A 21,613-nucleotide genomic window follows, 5' to 3' on the forward strand; every position below is an offset into this window, starting at 1 on the left:
GAGTCTATAGTGATTTAGCTCTCTGACTCATAATTCTGGTAAAGGATGTCTTCCATCTTCTCTAATCAAATGCCAGAGGCTTTTTAATTTTGCTGATTTTCTCAAAGATCCAGTTTGAAATCTTGATATATGGGAAGAAATATTGAAGTGTGTGAGAGAGATAATAACGATAAGTAGAATACTGATAGAGTCTTATAGCCTTAATTTATCTAAAATCAAAATATTTTTAATATCAAAAATTAAAACACATTTTCAAGGAGCCTTGATCTTACTATAGGAGGTAGCTGAGTATAATGGTTACAGGCAATGGATTCTGGAACCAGACTGCCTGCATTTGTGTCCTGGCTCTACCTGTTATTAGCAGTGTGAGCTTGGACAGATCACTCACCCTCTCCAAGCCTCAGTTTTCTTATCTATAAAACACTGGTAATAATAACACCCATTGCATAAGGTTTTTGTGTGTGAGTCAGTATATTAATATATGGGAACTGACCTGAGACATTCTGGCATATGCTGAATACTACAGGAGTGATAGTTGTTATGATAAGAAAAAAAAAATCCAGAAATTATTTGCCATACCTCAGAATTACAAAATGAAAGTATTTCATATTGCTGATAAAAACTTTTTATTTTTTTTCTCCCAAGGAAGCAAACAAAAGTCCAAAGTGACCAAACTGGCCCAAAAGGAAGAATTAATATTTGGAGAGAATAAATTCAGATCCTACAATATGCCCATCTTTCTAATGGATACATCTCTAGATTGTTTACAGGTATTGTTTAAAGTTAGAAATTTTCATATCCAGTGAGGCCTGAACATTGTTCTAAATATCCTCCTAGGCTCACAGAACCAGACATAATTTCAAATACTATGTCACTGTGTTCTCTGTACTTGTAAACCACCAACATTTCAACATCCACAGTGCATTTCCAAGATTGTCACACCATCCAAGATAGGCACCAAAGGCCATGTTCTATTTCTTGGCTCAAAATGTGTGGTTCTCTGGTTCAAAAATCTCTCTAGATAGATGAGAAAAATGAGTCTTCCAGAAGTAACATACTGACAGGTGGACTCTTTCACAAAGTAGAACTTAATGAATTCAAGTTTTCCATCAAACAAATATCCTTTTATAAATAGTTAATGGAAATTTGAAAATGGGAGTGTTGAGCAATTTCACAAAGTTCAGAGCATCAAATAAGAAAGCAGTGAATATCATCAATGTTTTGGCATTTTCAAAGCTATCTAGGTAATAGATGCCAGGCAGGAATGAAAAATAGATCTTCACATCTGTAATCCCCAAAAGCATATCATTTGGACTCTCCAAAGCCCAAGTTTATGTTGGAGAATATAATATACTGTGGACTCTGGCCCTATTCAGCAGGAGCAGAGTTGTACAACATACCAGCCATCACAAAAGCTCTTCTTCATGAGATATTTTTACTACTTGAAGTTTAAAGCTATTCAGTAAGAGTGCAAGTCAAATACCTAAGGGTTAGAGGCATCTCCTGACAGTACTTTCCATGTTTAGTGATCCCTTGGATTGAAGTGGACCATTCAACCTGTCCAGGAATTTGGAAATCTGAAGAGGAATACCGAAACTAGATAGAAGCACATTAAGTTAATAAACAGAACTATCCTTGCTCTCACTTAATTGCTGACACCTAAATCCATTCATTCTGTAAGCACAGGTGAGGTCTACAGTGCAAATCTCCCGAAGGAAGAAAACAGATAGGCTTGTTCACACTGAAGCGTGATTACACTGATCACACAATTCCTTTATGATCTTGGGAAAGGGAAGCAGAGTCCATGAGCTTCTATAAACTTTTCTATCACCTCCCAAAATGTAGTCATCATTCCTTCCTTGTTCCTGAGAAAAAGGAAGTATTTTTTATGGCTAGAAGAATATATCTCTTCCATGAACACAGTGGCTGAGGTCTGTCTCTTGAAACTCAAGCCTGACACTTAATTGTCTTAAGGCAAATACTTTGAGGATATAGTTGTCTCTCTAGTGGATTAGAGTTTTTACTTCTAGATGTCACTTTTTGAGAGAGTAAAGAGAGAGTTGAGATTGATGACTGACAGGTTAAATCCTCAAAATTGGAGAGATACATTCAACCCAGGTGATTTGCTCAAACTCCCACCAAACATAATTCATTCAAACATGTTCCCACCCCACCTAGAGATAACCTTACTGCTCTTTCTCTTGCCAAGGATCAGAACTCAAAACATACCTGTTCTACCCCAAACCTTAATTATATCTTCTTTCCCAGAACTACATATGTTATTATCCATCCCTCCCATCTAGGTAAATATTTTTATTTTACAGCTATCTCATCTTCATAACAAGATAATAAAAACCCAGAGGTCTGGTGGTATACCGTCATCATTTGCAATGTCCCAAGAGAGCCTTCCATTCATTTATTAGTGCATATGCGTAATCATTGCTCTTTAATAGGCACTGGGATAAACCTCGATAATGAAAAATGTTATAGGGCATCTTCTGTCCTGATCAGGGGCTCACAGTCAAAGAACAGAGCTCATAATATGGAGGTTAAGTACCTATTATGTGTCAGGATCTGCTTTAGGTGTTAGGGAGTTGGCAGTGAACACAAGAGATAAAATCCCTACTCTTGTGTGGTTTATATTGTAGTGCAAATCTTTAAAAATAAATTATACACATTTTAGAAAATATTAAGTTCTATGGAGAAAAAAAAGGGGGAGGGCATAGGGGCATCCAGAGGAGTGCAAACTTAAATAGGACCTGGCAGCGGGGAGCGTCATTAAGGTGGCCATCAATATCTAAAGGGAGAACAAATTGAAGCAAATATCTAAATGGAGAGTAAGCTAAAGAGATCTATAGGTGAAGAGTGTTTTGGAACAAATATCTAAGTTGAAGGAAATATCTAACAGGAGAGCAAGTAAGGGGATCTGTGGGTGAAGTGTGTTTTGGGAAGAGAAAACATTGAGTGCAAAGGCCCTGAGGCAGAAGCATGATTAATACATCTGATGAACAAGAAGGAAGCCAGTGAGGTTGAGTCAGAGTGAGCCAAGGAAGAAAGCAGATCATGTGATATGATGAGCCCTGGGTGTTATATGCAATTGATGAATTACTGAACTTTACATCTGAAACTAATGGTGTTTTATATGTTGGCTAACTGAATTTAAATTAAAAAAGAAAAGACAGCAGATCACATATGGTTTTTAGTCATTACAAGTGACTTTTAGACTAAGATGGGGCTTCACCGGAATGATTTGAGCAGAGGAGTAGCAAGATCTGTCCTTAGCTTTAGAAGGCTCACTTTAGTTGCTCTGCTGAGTAGAAACTATAAGGCAGAGGAGAAAGCAGAAAGTGTTTAGGAGACTATTGCAACAATCCAGGCAAGTGGGGATAAAGGCTAGGATTTGGATGAAATGGAGGTGGGGAGAAATAAATTCTGGATGTATTTTGCAGATGGAACCAACATGATTTCAATATAGATTGGATGTGGAGTGTGAGACAAAAAGGAAGAGTCAATGATGACTGAGCATTTGGCCTAAGCCAGTAGAAAGATGATATTTCCATTTACTGAGATGACAAAACTTCTAAGCAGAGCATCTTGGGTGGGGATGGGGGAAGATCAGGAGTTCAGTTTTGGATTTGTTACTCATCCTGGTGGAAATGTCAAGTAAGCAACTGGACAGGCTAAGTTCAAGGGAGAGGTCTGGGCAAAAGAGATACATTTAGAAGTCGTTGGCATTTGGGTGGAATTTAAGGACAGGAGTCTTGATGATATCATGGGAGTGAGCATACATAGAGAAGAGAAGGACTTGTCCAAGTCCAGGAGCTGCACTGCCTCTGAGGTATTACATGTATCTGTGTTTCTAACATATATCTTATGTTCCAATCCATTGCAAACTGATATTTTGATCAAAACAAACAAAAGTAAATTACTAGAAAGGGGAAGTGAAGTAAAAATAAAGGCATACATAACACAAGCCCACATTTTTATTATTAGATGCAAAAACATAAGAGTACATTTCAATAATATAATCAGAAAAAGACACAATCAAGAAAAAATAACCAAAACTACACACTGCTCGTTGAGATTATGTGTATGGGTGATTAATAGGAGCAATGCATTTGTAACTTTTTATCCTTTTACAGTTATAATTAAACAAAATATTTTGAATTAAATAGGTATTTTGTTTAAATATTACTCATGGTAGAAGAGGCAGGTTGATGGGTACAGAAAAAGACATTTTAAAGCAATTTCTGAGGCTCAGAATATTCTTTTTAAAATTTTTGTACAAAATGAAAGGAAGTTTTATTTTCAACATTCATCTTCAATCCTTCATCAGTAGTCACTTTCAACAATTTATTTGATAATGTTTCAATGATTTAAATTATCTTTCAATAAAAGAAATATTCAGATTTTGTGAAGTTTTCAGTTGACCAATTAAACTTAAAATACCACACGTTACAACATACTGTGCATACCTAGGATCCAGCTTGCATCAGCTGTGACTCACCACTTGAGTCCAACAATGCTCAAACTGTTCCCAGTAGACTATGAACAATGAGAAGACTCTACTGACTGCAGATGTAGATGTAGATGTAACAACGTCACACTGTTCTAAATGTTTCTAGATGTGTTCTATCAGTATCTGTCCTTATCTCATCATGAACTGGTGACAAGCAGGGTGCAGACCAGCATTGTCCACTCTATGATCACGCTACAGTACATCCTGGTCTATGTGAATAGCAGGGTACTCTGCACAACTCCAAGGAGTACCAAGGATATAAGGATCTCTGTGAAAGCACCCTCTGGTATTAATCAGTGTAGCACCTACACTAAGAACCAAACACTGGTAGAGGGGATTGTTGAGAGCTCAGGTTGATGAAAACTCCATGAAGCAGAACAGAACTTGGAAGGCAAGTAATCCAATAGGTCAAATACTACTGATAGGTCAAGTAGAACAAGCCAAGAAATGATTTATAGAATTTGCATCATGGTCACTGATGACCTAATAAAAGATGCACAGCATGATTAAGAAGCTCAGAGAAGGGCACCACCAAACAGGTCAGTTCCACACTATGTTCTCCAGTGGAAGCTGTTTCTATGGACTTTATGAACCTTCACTATTTTGACATCGGAGGGATGAAAACCCTCCCAAAAGGAGGTAACATCATGTACAAGGCTATTAGGACACAGAACATAGACAGCCTACTCAATCCCTAGATTGCACTGATCACCAAGCTCAGATCTCACTCTCTCTGGCTGCCCTAAGCACTGAGGGTTTTCACTGCCAACACGCCACTGGCTTGCAAGTACCCTGCTTTGCTGATCTTCTTAGTCTGAGCCAGTAAGTGTGATGTTCTCCCACTGCACCCAGCATGGAGCTTGGCACCTAGCATCTATATAATTTATATCTACTTTCATGATGATACAATCATATGAATTTGGGGGGGGTTTCTTTTTGCTTTTAATTATCAGGATCAGGACAACTATTTGAAATGAAAGTAATTGGGAGACTACCTCTATGAAATAGAAATGGCTCAGGGGAATCAAGCTCTCTCAATCCCAGTGTTCCTTCCACCTATTAATCCTGCTGGAACTTTCCCCCAGCGTGGGTATAAGTATCCATCATCTCATCCTGCTGCTCCTCCACCCTCTCAAAACTTCCAGCTACTGCTGTTGCCACTGCCACATGAAAAAAATAAATCCAGAAAACATCTCACCAATTGAGTCAGGTCCCCCAGTTCATTAGAAACACAGTGAAAGCCTTTCTAGAAGAGTGTGCCTGCTTGAAACCTGCTCTTCTTCAGGACCCACTTCCAATATGGGCTTTAAACAGCTGTGTGTTATCTTGCTACCTCCTGCCAGCAAGAGGAGAATTAGGGGGTCTGGTTTGGCAAGACCCAAGAGCATCACAGTGTTTCCTCAAAACTCAACATCCTTTTATCTCAGCAGAAGGAAGATGTAAGATAGTTTTGAAAATAAAACACATTGAGATTGAAGGTTTCATGAAGGTGAGATGTCTGGTATGAATGCCTACTGGTCCTCAATGTTACCCCATGAGAGGTCATCGGGAGCTGCCATGTGGAGCCATGTCACCCAGCACTGCCCCCTCTGTGCTCTTCACCTGTGAAAAATGTGGGCTGGACTCCACGGCCCTGAAGGTCCCTTGCAGCATGGGCAGTGGTGATGCCTCATTTCTGTCCTTTACATAATTATTTATGGGGGTGTGGGCTCGATTATTCTGACATTTAAATGCTGAGTAATTTTCTCCAAATACGCACAGTGTCTGAGGGATGCAGGCAGTTTGGGTTGTGTTCTAGACAGCAGTGTAAATGAGGTAACAACAGCGTGTGGGGGCTTGGCCCGGGCGGGGTCTGGGAGGCTTTTGAGGCCTCAGAAGGCAAAAGGCAAAAGCTCCTTTGATAAATTCAAATGTTTTGTGAGACCCGAAGTGATGGAGGAAACCTGAGATCATTCATTGGTTGAACCTGAAGAGAGAATGAGCAGGAGGCTTCTGAGAGGGAGAAGGGCTGGCAGGAGAGCCCCCTGGGAAAGCCTGCCGCTGCCTTGAAGGAAGGAGGAGGGGGCTTAAACCTCTCTCTGTTCTGGATCCTGAGGTGAAACACAAGCCCTCCCGTTTGACTGGAGAAGGGTGTCTAGTCTTCAGGAGAAAGGAGAAAACAGCTGTCCTACTAGCAAGTCTTCTCAGCAGCCCTAACCCTGACACGAGCCCAAACCTGCTGAAACTAGTGCAAGAAGGGCCAACCCCAAGGCTGACTGCTAGAAACACAATCCTGAAAGGGCACAGTGTTGGAAGGAAGGATGTGTCTTCGCAGCAGCAAGAGTCTGGGCGCAGCTATGCTCGGAGTAGTCAGCCATCACATCATCAGGCCAGGGCCCGGAAGTGAAGGGGCTGCCAGTGACATGGAGACAATGGTGGTGCAGTGCCCTAAGGCCACTTTGCATCTGAATCAGGGGGAGGGATGTTCCAGTCAATCACCTGGGAGCGTGGAGGGAAAACAGAGGCACCAAACAATGTCCCACAATGTTGTGGCCTGAAGAAATACTTATGGCCCAAGTCTGGGAGTTCACCTTGAAGAGCCCAAGGAACCCTAGTGGGAGTGGCTTCAAGAAAGGACAAGTCCATTCAGCTCAGGGCTCATTGTCAGGTTTGTGTTTGTATTACAGGGACCATCCAACTCTGGGAAACCAAAATGGCATCTAGTGGAATCTTCCAGAGGTTCCTCTCATTTATCCACATATATCTGCCTAGGGGTCTTCACAGGGAAACAATTACCAGCACCCTCTGGTGATTTCAAAAGTTCTGATCTGTTGTGATGCCTCATGATTCTATTTGAAATACCTTTGTAAATAAAATTAGACAAGAGGTTAAATTAATTCTATTATTTTCTTCCAAATAGGTAAACACTTTATCTCATAGATTTTTCTGAACAACAACTCCATATCAGGCACCAGGTCAGACTCTGAGACATCAATGACTGAGACAGGGAAGCCTGTGGAGACTTCAGTTAAGTGCAGGAGACAGAGAAACAGATATGAGGGTGGTCTTCAGTGTGTATCATGCTAACTGCAATGCTAGAAGGATTTGCATGGTACTCTGTGAGCTTCGAGGAAGTAATGAAGTATCCTTGAGAAAGATAAATGTGAGGGAAGGATGCACAGAGGAGGAAGTATGTGAGCTGGATCTGGAGGCAAGAGGAAGATTTCACCAGGTGCTGAATTGGGAAAACAGGGCATGGAGTTGGGAGAAAATTCTATGCATAGGGATTGGCAAATGCAAAGTAACATTGGCCTGAGATCTTAATATTCACCTGTGCTAATTAACGAGAAGTAACCACCATGAGCTCAGACCGACCAATTGCCAGTCGGCCAGGAACTGTCTTCTAGTTCCTCAGAAATGACAAAAAAGAAGGAGTGAATGGGAGCAGCTGGGCTCCAGGCCTAGAATCTACTTGTGTCTTCACTGTCAATCCTCTAGTCCACAAATCCCCTTTCTGGGCAGTAGGGGCAAGAATAGAGAAGTATAAATAACCAAGGACATCAAAAACAGAAACATTTTCATACTGAAGTAAATTATAGACTGATTACATTCCAGAGGATCAGAGTTGCTACTTTGCTTTTGGCAAATCTATAAGAGGAAATGAAACTCTTATGGACTGGAAAGATGAGAATAAGAAAAAGAAAAAAAAAAAGACTTGGCTTTTCTCAAGCCACAGAGTGCACAGCTGAGAGTGAGGGGCTTGGCAGGAAATGAAGTTGGAGGCATAAGCTAAAGCCAGATTAAAGCTGAATGTACTGTGCTAAGGAGCACAGACTTCACTCTGCACGACTGAGAGCTTTTGAAGAATTTTAAGCAAGGAATTGGCATTACCACATTTGTGTTTCAGAAAGATTACCTTGGCTTCAGTGCAGTTGGATGGATATGAGGGCAAAGACTGAAATCAATAAAATGAGACTGCTCAGTGTTGTTTCATTATAGAAATCCAGGCAAGGCACAACTGATCGCTAAAAAAAGGAATGGGGACTTTGAAAGGCAAAATTTGGTGCCTGACATAATGTCTGGGGCGAGCATGAAGAAATCATGGGTGACTCTGAGGTTTCTGGACTGAGTGACTGGATACCAGCTGGTGTCATCCACTGAGCTAGGTAACACTGGAGGAGGAGCAGGTCTGGTGAGGCGATGTGCAGTGGACAAGAGCGGGTCAGCCATGTTGATTTGAGAGACCCATCCATGTTGCAAGTCCAGATGTCCAGAGTTGGACATATGTGGCTGCTGCTCAGAAGAGACATATGGAGTGAACAGAAAGATCTGGGAGACTTCAGAAGATGGGGTAGTGAGAACAGGTGAGGAGGAAATCACGTAAGATGTCAGTGTAAGGAGAAGAATAGAGAAGAACCCAAAGTGGCGCCCAGAAGTCAAGGAGTGAGGTTCGGGATTGTGAGAGTGGTTGAAAGGATCAAGGGCAGCAGCAAGGACAGGAAGGTTAGAGGTGAAAAGCGCTTTTGACAAAGCTATGGTTATCGCTGACCCTGATGTGGGAAGTCTGCACCAGGCTGTGAGGACAGTGGAGCTGGACTAAGGTGACCTGAGGAGGGACCAGGAGGGGAGGAGGAGACTCTGAGGGAAGGAAGAGTTGGAGCTGTGGCCAATGCCAGCTATTGAGCCACAGGAGACATTGGTGACTTGTCGCTTCTCTTTTTTAAGTGGGAGAGATTTGTGCATATTAACAGATGTATATATGGTCATGTTTGTGTACTTTCTTAGGTGGAGCTTTGGACAGAGCCACGTCCTGCAGGAGCACATTCCAGAATGCAGGCAGGGAGACTTCTCTTCATGTAGGAGAGAAGGAAGGGAACGATGGCCATGTGCGCTTGTAGATGAGTTTAGCAAGGTGGGAGACAGAAGGCTGAGGGATGCCCGGCCTGATTTCCTTGAGTTTTTAAATTAGTCACAAATACGCTGTCGGATAAAAGTGTTTTATTTCCCACTAACTTTTATCCTGATCTTTTAAGTAAGTATCTTTTTTCATTATTATTATGTTATGTTATGTTAATCACCATATGTTAATCACTACATCATTAGTTTTTGATGTAATGTTCCATGATTCATTGTTTGCATATAACACCCAGTGCTCCATGCAGTACGTGCCCTCTTTAATACCCATCACCAGGCTAACCCATATCACAAAATGTCACAAAACCTTTGCAATCTATCTTTTATCTAATTGTATCTGAGGAGACCTTGTCACGAATGGCAGTTTGCCATGAGTAAGGAAAAATATTTTGGGTTTTGGAGAAAACAAAACTCCATGCCCTAATATCGACCCAAAGCAAACACACGCACACGAACACACATACACACACAATTCTAAGACACTGGCAGAAACTACAGGACACGTAATTAAGTGATAAGAACTACCGAACAATATCAAAAATGAATCTGATCACACCAATGCAGTTCCCAATCCCGCTGAGCCTTAGCCTACGGCTCTCTCAATAACTCCTCCCTTAGCAGGGAATGAGTAATAATCAAAATGATAAAACTTGGCACAAGTGCAACGAGGAAAGAATCCAACAGAGCCTTTCCTAGGTCAGAAATTGTGTCTTTTCCATTCCCTCATTCTGGGGGTAACCCAGCATGATGTTCATTGATTTCATTCACTAAAGAATGAATAATTTAGAAAACTGGTTTTCCAGTAATGCAGCCAAGAAATGATAAGGTCTATTTAGATGAAGAAGTGGCCACAAATTTCAGAAACATTGGAGAGAAGATAGAGCAAATTGGAGGGGCAGGCCAGGGATGAGTGAATAGTGACCTCAGAGCTCAGGGTATTGGGACAGGTTGAGTGAGATTATTTCCCTCATCTAATTTCCAATGACTAAGAGGTGACTTTATTCAATATTGACTTGGCAGGCACTTACATATCTGGATCCTAGTTCTTTGTGAGCTCTGGGGCTCTGAGTGTATCCCAGATATCAGAGGTGATTCTTCAGGGGACTGAGTTAGCCACCTCTGTCTACAAGTTTTCCCAAGGGATGATTCCTGCCCCATAGTCTTACCTATGGCAAAGTACAACTCAGGTTTATTTTGTACTCAATCATGAGAATTCTTGAAGGCATGCAAAGGCAAGCGTTTGATAAAGACAGCTAATTATTAATTTGAGCAGTAGTTTAATTATATTTTATGTTCAGGCAAAACAAAGATAGTTTTCATTATCTTTTGCTTTGGTTACCTGTGTTTCCATACAATATTTGTTTATAATGAATATGTTTTTTTCTTAGAATATAAATCCCCTATCTCAATTATTCTTTAAAAAAAATTTAAGGGGCGCCTGGGTGGCTCAGTCGTTAAGCAGCTGCCTTCGGCTCAGGTCATAATCCCAGGGTCCTGGGATCGAGCCCCGCATCGGGCTCCCTGCTCGGCGGGGAGTCTGCTTCTCCCTCTCCCTCTGCCTGCCTCTCCGCCTACTTGTTCTCTCTCTGTATCTCTCTGCCAAATAAATAAATAAAACCTTTTAAAAAAATAAAAAAAAATTTTTAAATGAACAGAAGAGTGAACATCTTTTAAGGAGATCTCCTAGACTGAGTCACAGACACCCTATTTCCCTGAGAACTCTCTATCCCATTCATACAGATGGGCTGCTGACAGTCAAGTCACATGAAAGATCTTGTCCCCGTAGTCAGGTCTAACACAACCTGGACAGACTCCCAGGCCCTTCCTTAGGAATCTAGTACTGTGGGTAGAGATTTCAATCCCAGTGTGGTCAGGGTTCTAGAACAGAGAAGCTATAAACCTCAAAGCTGTGGGGCAGGCATTTCTTGCCCTCTCCACTGAGTCATAGAGAAAGCCAGGAAGGAGGAGATGAGAGAAGTGCAGAGAGAAGCAGCAAGAAGGAGGGAGAGAGGACTCCTCACCTTTCATTTACTCTATTCTTAGTTCCATAGGATCACATCTCCTTCTTATTTAGCAAGCTTTTACCTGCAAGTGCAGCACCCTAAAAATACAGAGAAAGTTCCTCCAACTCTACTCAGCTGCCCACATACTGTTTCCCAATCCCTGGCACACATTTGCCTTACAATCAGCAGAAAGTCCTTTAAACTCATTTCCTCATGAGAGATATTAACCAAAATGAACCTAATTACCTAAGTTCATTGTGAGGAGCCTTAAAGGTTTTGACAAAATATATATTTTTTTGATAAAATATATTTTGACATTGAAATTACTTCAGACTTTTTGATAGAACTCAATTTGGACCTGAATGTCTTTTGCAGAATTTCAATGGTGTGTGTGTGTGTGTGTGTGTGTGTGTGTGTGTATGTGTGTGTGTGTGTGTGTGTGCAAAGGCACTTGCAGGTTCCTATTATATTTAATAGGACCCTTGCCTACCTGAAGTTGCATGCCTACAGAGTGAGACAGGAAAATCAATGGATTCAATTGTCAAAATAAAGTCTGTTGACTGACCTATCATCACAGTCTAACATACCAAATGTATCTATTTCCTTAGTTGGAAGAACTGATATTCCACAGTGGGGCTTGAACTCACATCCCTGAGATCAAGACCTGAGCTGAGATCAAGAGTCAGATGCTTAACTGACTAAGCCACCCAGGCACCTCGGGAGAATTGATATTCTGCAGACATTTTCCAGCTTAGGATCTGTGTGCTCCAAATGTATTCTGGATGGTTACAAAATCCAAGGATGTAGTAACATTCCATAAGGCCAGCATGACCTCTTCCAGCAATGGCAAACTCGTTACCTCATACAGCACTTCATTTCCTTAAGTGAGACAACACATGGCCTTCCAATAACATCCTCAAATTCATAAATCTAGAAACATGAAGCCAAAAGGACCATAAATTTTTAAGAATTAAAGTTAAATGTTCCATCAAAAATTATTTCTGGAGTACAATCCAAAAACAGTAACTCCAACAGCATTGATTTAAAGATTACATGTGTAATTATTTATTCAATATGTCTCCTTCATAAGACTGCAGAAGCTCTGTCTAAATTGGTTGATCTCGTGCCTCTCTCTTTTTTCAAATAATCAATCAAAAATCAAATGTTAGTTACAACCAGAATTCCAAGAGCAACACTACAAAAATCTTTTCTAAGATATTTTATAGCAAGAGTATCATATTAAATATGGATATGAATTCATTTGATATGTTTTATATGATGCGGGAGTAGAGCCTCCAAAAATAAGAATGTCCAGCACTTAAGGGAGTCCTTAAAATGCTCTGGGTAGAGGGAAGTTCTATTCTTTGTTCATCAACAGTGTCCACACAAACTGGTGTGACCTTCAGAAGCCAATGCTGAATGAGAACAGAGCAATCAGAAGATTTTAGCCTGAGTTTTTTCCTGGTTAAGGGAAAAGTTCACGATGTCCAGAAGGAGGGAGCAAAGGGACCCCAACTGTGTGAAGGCTGGTGAGGACCCTAGGGGGGGAGGAGCTGCCCAGCAAGGTGCCTGGCAATTTGCCCCAAACCTTATGGTTGCAGCATGAGTTAGGTCTATTGTTAGGGGAATTGGCATTTTTCTCAAGTATTTATTTTTTCATGGACATTTGGGAAAAATGTACCCATGCAGCTACTATTTATTTATTGTACCCACAGCATGCCAGATAACATGGTAGGTACTTCCTATTATTTGTTCCCTCATAGAGTTTACAGTCTGAGAGGATACAGAGTATAAGCAAGTCAACAAATAATCCTACAATTGCAGATAGTGGTGAGGGTTCTGAAGGTAATAAACCCAGTACAGTAATAGAAGATAGGCAGTGTCGGGGGAAACATTTCCAAGGAGGAGATACCTAAGCCTCAAAGATAAGAAGCAATCAGCCATAAAGCATGGCATGGAGAGTGGCCTGGACAAGAGGAGCCATCTGGCATGAGCTCTTCCATTCTAGAATGCAAAGGCAGCCCAAATTGGCGAGGCAGGCAGGGGTCAGATCATTGAGACTTTGGCAAGAAATCTGAATTTTATTCTAAGTACAACAGAAGCCCAGGTCTCTCTCCCACAGTGCCTGGCATATAGTTGCCACTCAATAACTATTTATTGAATGGTGATTGGATTAATGAAATCCGTTTCTTGATCTTGACTAGCCACCCCCCAAAATGGGACTTGGTCCATGTCTCAGAAGCTCACAAGGAATGGAGAAGACAAAACAAAAATTTGAATGGGGACCAATCATGTTGGGCACCAATATAAAGCTGTGAAGAATCAACAGTCTAGGAGCAATAAGGCAGATTATAAGGCCCTCACTAAGGAAGGGTATTCATATTCACTGAAACCTACTCTTCATGACTCTTCTAAACACGACTTTCAAGAACTCATTCAATTATCACAGCAACTATGATAGGGATCCATATATTACAGATATGGCACTAAGGCTTAAAGAAGTTATGTAATGCCACTGTCAGGATTTGAAGCCAGGATCATCAGCTTCTAACCACTGATCTTTCCATCACACCAGAGGAAAGTAATGGATATGAAACAAAGTAATCAAGAGGCAAAGGATAGCTTAGAGCAGCTTTGACAAGACCAGGCATTAATAATGACTAACAGTGACTCAGTGTGTATTACGTAGTAGGCCCTGTTCTAAGGGCTTCATATGTATTCACTCAACAAATTCTCATAACATCCCGATAGAGCCCTGGGAAATAAGTGCTGTTATTACTCCTTTTTTACAGGTGAGGAAATTGAGGCACAGGCAGGATAAGTAACTTTAAGGCTACAGAGCTGGAAAATGGTGGATCGGAATTTGAGCGTAGACTATTTATGCCAGAGCATGTGCTCTCTGCCATGATGCAACACTCCTTTTAGTAAGTACCTACTGACAGCTAGTTTGTAGATGCATCTGTTATACCAGGAGAGCTTGCTAATTTATATTTCAGTCAACTCCAACCATTCATACAAGTGAACCTAAGAGGATACTCCCTGAATCAAAAAAATATGTCAAAAGAGTTTGATAAAAGGATGCCATGTCTTGGCCTGATCCATCTGCCCAGAAACTCCAGCCAAGAAATAAATCATGGCCATGGCATTAATCTACTTTAAGAAAAACTTTTGTTCCAAATGTTATGCCATTTGTTAGTCAGAGATTCACAAGAAAATGCCCCATTCCACAGTGATGGCAACATTAACATTGTCTGGTTTCTCTTTAGGGTTGAGATGTTCGCTAAAGTGAATCATAATAGCCCTGTGAAAATTAACAATTTACTGTGCCTATTAATGAATATTGGCACCCCAACTTTTCTGAGAAACATAAAAATTTAACCCAGTTAATAAAAAGAGATTGTCAAGGGCAGAGGATTCAGAGTGCCCACATCAACAATCTAAGCAAGGGAGATGCTGAGCAGATACACCCAGGGAAAGGGACAAGCCCCTTTGCTTTCTCCTATAAATCATCACATTCATATCCTGAACCACAGATTTTATAGGACATTAAACATAATCAATAGGACTCCAGAACAAATTTGTATTTACCATAAAATACAGGAGCAAAATACATGTTTTCACCATTCCTATCCATCTTCAATCCCAGCCCTGCTCCCATAATTAGTTTCATAAAATTACTGCCTGGGTGTAGACTGAATTTTGCCCATTTCCTAGGATTCTAGAACAGCTGAGATTTGCTATAAACATTCTTAGCACAAAAATATATTTAGAAGTTGCATTAATAAAAAATAAGGAAGTATAAAGATCATAAGCTGCATATAAATCATAACATCCCTGGGCAGCCTCGACTTTCAAAACTCATTCCCCTGACTCGTTCTCATTAAAATTTACTTATTTTTCCTAGAAGTGGAGATTCTAGAGAGCAGCTTCCCAGATTTTCTCCTCCAGTGAAATGCTAAGCCTTAAAAGTCAGAATATTTTTCTCAGTACCACTGCAGTCCAACTACTACCTTTTCTCCGGCAACTTCATTACATTTCATATTTTATCCTAGAAAACTTTACACATACAAAAAAGCAGACAGTATGCCTTACTGTACTGTATAACCACTTCCTACGGACCCATCACCAGCCTGATCATTATCATCTAAGTTAGCTCAAATTGAAACAACAAATTCCCATAGACTGAGTGTCTTAAACAATAAACATTTATTTCTCTAAACTCCCTCATGTATTTTCCTCTAAGACATTGATCTTGTTCATAGCAGTCCAGCCTCATGACTTAATTACTTTCCGCCCACCTCCTAATACCCTCACTCTAGGGGTTAAGATTCCAGCATATCAGTTTGCTGAACATGAACATTCAGTCCATAGCTGAATGGACAGTCCATTAAATTATAAATTTAATTTTTTAATCTCACCACCCCCTCCTGCCCCCTCTGTATTAGTGTGAAGCACATTCCTTATATCCTACTATTTCAGTCCTAAATATTTCTATTTCTGATCATTTTAACAAAAGAATTACTATGAGACACAGCCACAAGAGCAGGAGCATACTATAAAACATTAACAGTTCCTTAATATCATCAAATATTCTGTGTTCAAATTCCCAATTACCTCATAAATGTCATAAATTTATTTTAATGTTTGTTTGCAAAAAGATCTAAATTTAGATCCACATATTATGATTGGGTGATACAAACTTTAAATCTCTTTCACTCTGTAAGTTTCTCTTCCACCTCTTTCTTTCTCTTTCTTTTTCTTTATAATTATTTTCTGGAACAAATCAAGTCATTTATCCTGCAATTTCACCTGTTCAGATTTTGTTGATTGTATCCCCAATTAGTTTAACACATTCCTCCCTTCTCTGATTTTCTTGTTAGTATTAGGATCTAAAGACTTATTCATAATTAGTATCCATTTTATGGTAAAACAGAAAGCGGTATGCTCTTCCAGCAGGAGGAATATAATTGTTGGCTCTCTTCCAGTGATATTAGCAGCCACTGATGTGCAATGTCTAGCTCCATTAATTATGGCATTAGTTCTTCTAGCATTAGCTGGAGAAAGTATAAAGAGAAATGTCCCTTTATCTACTATTTGTTGCCCAGTAGTATAATTTATATCAGAAAAACAAGATAAATGTGTTATTCTTTTCCTTTCTTTATTTAAGGTGCTGATGCTACCAAAAATCCTTTTTAAGGAGAACTTAATGACTTCTCCTTGCGGTTGCCATCTTGTTTCTTTCTTTTGCCATTTTGCTTTTCCTGCCTAGACTAGAAAGTCATTTTCCATCCTCATGAGGTCATGCAATGCACCTTTTTGCTAAACCATTCCCACATCCCTCCCCTTTTCTATTGAATCCCTGCATTATTATTGCATACCTTTATCACAGTCTTGTTTTATCACACTGGTGCTAGCAATAAGAGACCACAATGCACTTCCTTATTCTTTCAATTCTAAGACATTATAACATCATAAATATTACTAAAAGAAAGAGACTATGAAAGAATGTGGTCCCCAAGATACTTGAAATAAACAAGTCTAGTCTCTCTATTTTGTTTGTCTAAAACAAAGAAACTATCATCTTTTTGTCTTTAAAAGAAATAGAATTTATTGTATCTAATAGAATAGAATAGAAAACAATGGGACTGCTATTTGCATCATCTGTGACAAGCAGTGGCGCTATGTTTTGGTTGGCATTGCTAACCTCCCTGGCTGTTTCCTCTGTCACTAGGCAGCTACCCACAGTTGGTTGTCCCATCATCTAAGACCGAGCCAGTTCTGGCACCAGAGTGAACTCAAGGGAAATGTTTTACATAAACCCAATTTATAATTTTAGCTTTGTCCTGTGGTTTGAAATTGTCACTACTATTTAAAATCCCAGTATTCTCATCTGCAGAATGAGAAATAACACACGCTTTCAAAAATTATGAAGGTTAAATGAGATAATATTGATACAATGCCATTATGTATTTACCAAGAGCTGCCATTAAGTAGGAGGTTTAATACTATTGTAGCTTGTAAAAAAGTAAAAGTTTCAGAAAGCAGAAGCATTCACTTCCCTTAGGTCTTTAAAATGCAATGAGTATAATAGTCACTCCCTTTACTAAAACAAATTCTAAAATCTCTCCTAAAGAGAACACTCACTAGGCTGCCGGCTCCCCCCTCAGATGGTAAACTTCATGAAGAGAGGCACTCTTTGTATCTTTGAGTCCTGAATATATGGCACCTGACACATGTCACATGTTCCATGAATAGCTTTGAACTGAAGTGATCCAGCCGTAATGACAACACCACAACGCCTCACGAAGTTACAGCATTAAATAATTCCAAGGAAAACTGCTTTCCTTGAAAGGTTATGAGAATTCTAGAAGACGTCGGATGGGACCATGCTCTATTTCACACGGCTAACACATGGTGGGTATTCAAACAATGCCTGCAGTCACTCTGAGAGTTTCATGAATTCTAGCTCTTCCTCTCACCCTGTCTCCAGCCCACAGGGATTTGGCACACATCTGCCTATCTTCAACAAGGTAGAATGTTCATCTGTCCTACTTCTGACTATGAGGCCATAAAAATCTGGTCAATTAGATGACTTGTCTCCCCAACCTTATCACCAACTCTGGAACCAGTTCATCTTGGTTTGCCTGGGACAGTCTTGGTTATGCCTGTTATCCATTGCATTTACTCATGGTGCTTCTTTCATTCTCAAAAATGCCCTCATTTGATCATCCTAATGACAACCAGTGAGGCATGCACTGGGTCTTGCTAGTATCCCCAAGTGCATGATTTACTCTCAGCAGGTGTTTGTTGGTTGAAACAAGGATGGTGCTTTGCTAACCCATCTAAGAAGAGGCCGGTGTTCCTGTCTCTGTGTGCATTTTCCCATAGCTCTTCTCTGAATGGAATATCTTCTCCAAAAGACTTTATTTTTGACATATTAATAATGCTTCCCTTGGGCGCCTGGGTGGCTCAGTTGGTTAAGCGACTGCCTTCGGCTCAGGTCATGATCCTGGAGTCCCGGGATTGAGTCCCGCATCGGGCTCCCTACTCAGCAGGGAGTCTGCTTCTCCCTCTGACCCTCTTCCCTCTCGTGCTCTCTATCTCATTCTCTCTCTCAAATAAATAAATAAAATCTATAAAAAAATTTAAAAAAATAATGCTTCCCTTGCCCTTAAATAATGGATGGGCTTACACAAATATCAGTGAATAGAAACGGAGTGATCTGGAGGGGAGGAAAACTGAATATTTTGACAGGAAAGTATAAGCTGCATTGATGAGTATATGAAGTAAACTTCATGAATGGGGACTTAGTGGCCTTTTTGCAGAGTTTTCATTTCCTTTGTTACCAGAACCAATAAATTCCTGCCACATGACTGGTCCAATAGCATCTTCAAGACTGACACTAAGATTTGTATAGAAATTGGTGCCTTTTCAACTTGTGCTATCAGAAATGAGGTGGGTAACGGACTGCCTCGGAAGAGAATGCAGAGCATGGCAAGACTCAGCCGGCACTGGTCAGGAAAGCTCTCTAAACCAACTGGCCTCAATTCTAGCCACACAGAGAAAAGTGTATTTCCTAATGCTTACTGGCCTGTTTTAATCACGTGTGAGGGATTCAGCTACTTAACATAGCTACTCCTTAAAGAGGGGTCAAAGAGAGAATCAAGTCAGGAACTAATTGCAGGCAACTTAATTTTACTACAAACATCAACCATGTTGACTAAAACTCTAATATTCAAAGTATGAGAATATTGTTATGACTGACATAACAAAAGGCTGTCTCATATAGTCCAATATTAGTGGATCTGTTCTGGGAGTGATTTCTTCCCCAGAGGACGTTTGACAACATCTGGAGACATTTTGAAGGCCATGACTGGGACTCTGGCATGCACTAGTCAGAGGCCAGACAGACACGCTCCTAACCATTCCTTAATACAAAAGACAGCCCTTATGACAAAGAATTATTCCACTCAAAATGTCAATAGCATCACTATTGAGAAACCCTGGTCATTATCATTGAAAATACATAGTATTCGAGAGGAGACAGTCATATTCAATGACCATTTAATAAGAAACTAAGTTTGTTTTAGATTCTGATAGAGATAAATAGGACACAGCCCTAAGAGATCTTTTCTGGCAATTTGATGGTTTAGAGATCTGGAAAGCCTCCCATAACACAATTATGAAAATTCCCCATGCACTATTAAGAATACTCTTGTAAAAAATGGAATGGGGCTATAAGAAAAAAAGAATTCCGTTCATGTCAAGAAGTCAGAACACTGAGACCAAGAAGGTAGGCACACACTGAACCAGCTCTCATCCTGGAAGTTAATGGAATTCTGCGCAATGGAGATTCTGCATATTTGGGAAAAGGGGGCAACAGTTTTGCCTTTCGATCCATATCAATGTCTTATATATTCAGAAAATAAAATTTGCTTTAAAAGAAGAAAATGCAAATCCTAAAACTGAAAACAAATAGAAACAAAAGTAATCAGATATATAATAGTATATCAACTGAGTAACAAACTCACAAATAAACATTTCAGGTGGTTTTGAAAATGAAACTACATTCTTAGGGGGATTTATTTTAAAAGCAAAATAACTTAAAAATCTTAAACAATGATCAGTGATTTCATTTCTGTTGGTAGAAAAGTCAGCCTTTTCCATATTAAAACTATTTTATGTGTTGCAGCTAGAGGTTGCCCAGGAAACAAAAAAGTACATTGTAGGATTCAGAAAATTAGACACTGTTTATGCTATTAGGAATCAAATTTGCAGTATTAGAGAATAGAAACTATAGTCCAAAAAGTTGATAAAGGGTGTATAAGGTGAATTTGAATTGAGAATATCAATATGAACACATCATCTTTAAAAATATCTTTATGACTTTCTGCCAAAAGAGGCTAGAAGCCATGATACCCTAATAGCGTTAAGTGCAAAGATGTTATTTTATCCCAGCCCAGTAGTGGAGCAACGAACAGGAGAGTAAATGAAATTGAAGGGACTGGTGTGAGCTGGGACTTAGAGAGGGACGTCTGGAGAGAGCTGGGGTCATAAGGAGGAGCCACCATCATTGGAAGAGGGAGAGCAAGAGGGAGGTGGGCCCTGGTTCCTTGCTGTCTTTGCCCTCCAGCCTTCCAGTAGTCCCTCCTACTGGATGACCTTTCCTGGAGGCCACTCAGCAAGGAAGTCTGGGAAATTGAGTTCACTATACACTGACCAGGTCAGAGCAAAAGTAGGGTTGGAGAAGGCACATGATGAGCACAGTAACACTTGTAAAGAAAACGATTGTCCTCTATTGGAGGTGACTCTTACACCAACTCCTTACTTCAAAAATCAGTAGATATAGGGAAAGAATTATCCTGTCTTTATAAAAGAATCTGTAGTTGATCCCCAGTTACAAGCTCTTCTTTATGAAAGAATGCCAAGTAAATAATGAAAGAAACCAATAAAATCAATCCATTACCATTTTTGCCACATTCAATGAATATTTGATTCTGACAAGACTCATGAGTAAATGTTAAAATCATTAGCTACAATGTTGGGAAACAGAATTTTTACACAGTGCCAAAACATCATACCACAGAACACTTGCTGTTTGTAAAAGGGAAAATGTTCTTTGACAATGGAGTGATCCTCATGTTATGGTAATAACCGTGCAATAATCACCACTTTAATCAAGTGATCACACTCAGCACCACCCAGCCTGACCGTGCTCCTTGAAAAACATAAGATGAAATACAAAACATTGCCTTTTTTTTTTAAAGATTTTTTTATTTATTTGACAGAGAGAAAGAAAACAAGAGAGGGAACACAAGCAGGGGGAGTGGGAGAGGGAGAAGCAGGCTTCCCGCCGAGCAGGGAGCCTGATGCGGGGCTTGAACCGAGGACCCTGGGATCATGACCCGAGCCGAAGGCAGTCACTTAATGACTGAGCCACCCAGGCACCCCTGCCTTTGAAATATTATTGCCAAAAATTACGTATATCCTAAAACCTTTAGGCATACTGTCCAATTTACAGGAAATAGAGGAAGAGAAGAACAAGTTAACTACCATAAAGAAATAATCAGGTAAATTCAGAAAATGAGACATTCTATCAGACAACTACATTCTATGAGAAAAATTGGAACCATGATAAATTTTAGAAAAGACAAAAGAGACATATCTCAATAAAAAGCATGAACACGAATTGGATCTT

This window comes from Zalophus californianus, chromosome 8, assembly GCF_009762305.2.
Source record: "Zalophus californianus isolate mZalCal1 chromosome 8, mZalCal1.pri.v2, whole genome shotgun sequence".
NCBI classification, from domain to species: Eukaryota; Metazoa; Chordata; class Mammalia; order Carnivora; family Otariidae; genus Zalophus; species Zalophus californianus.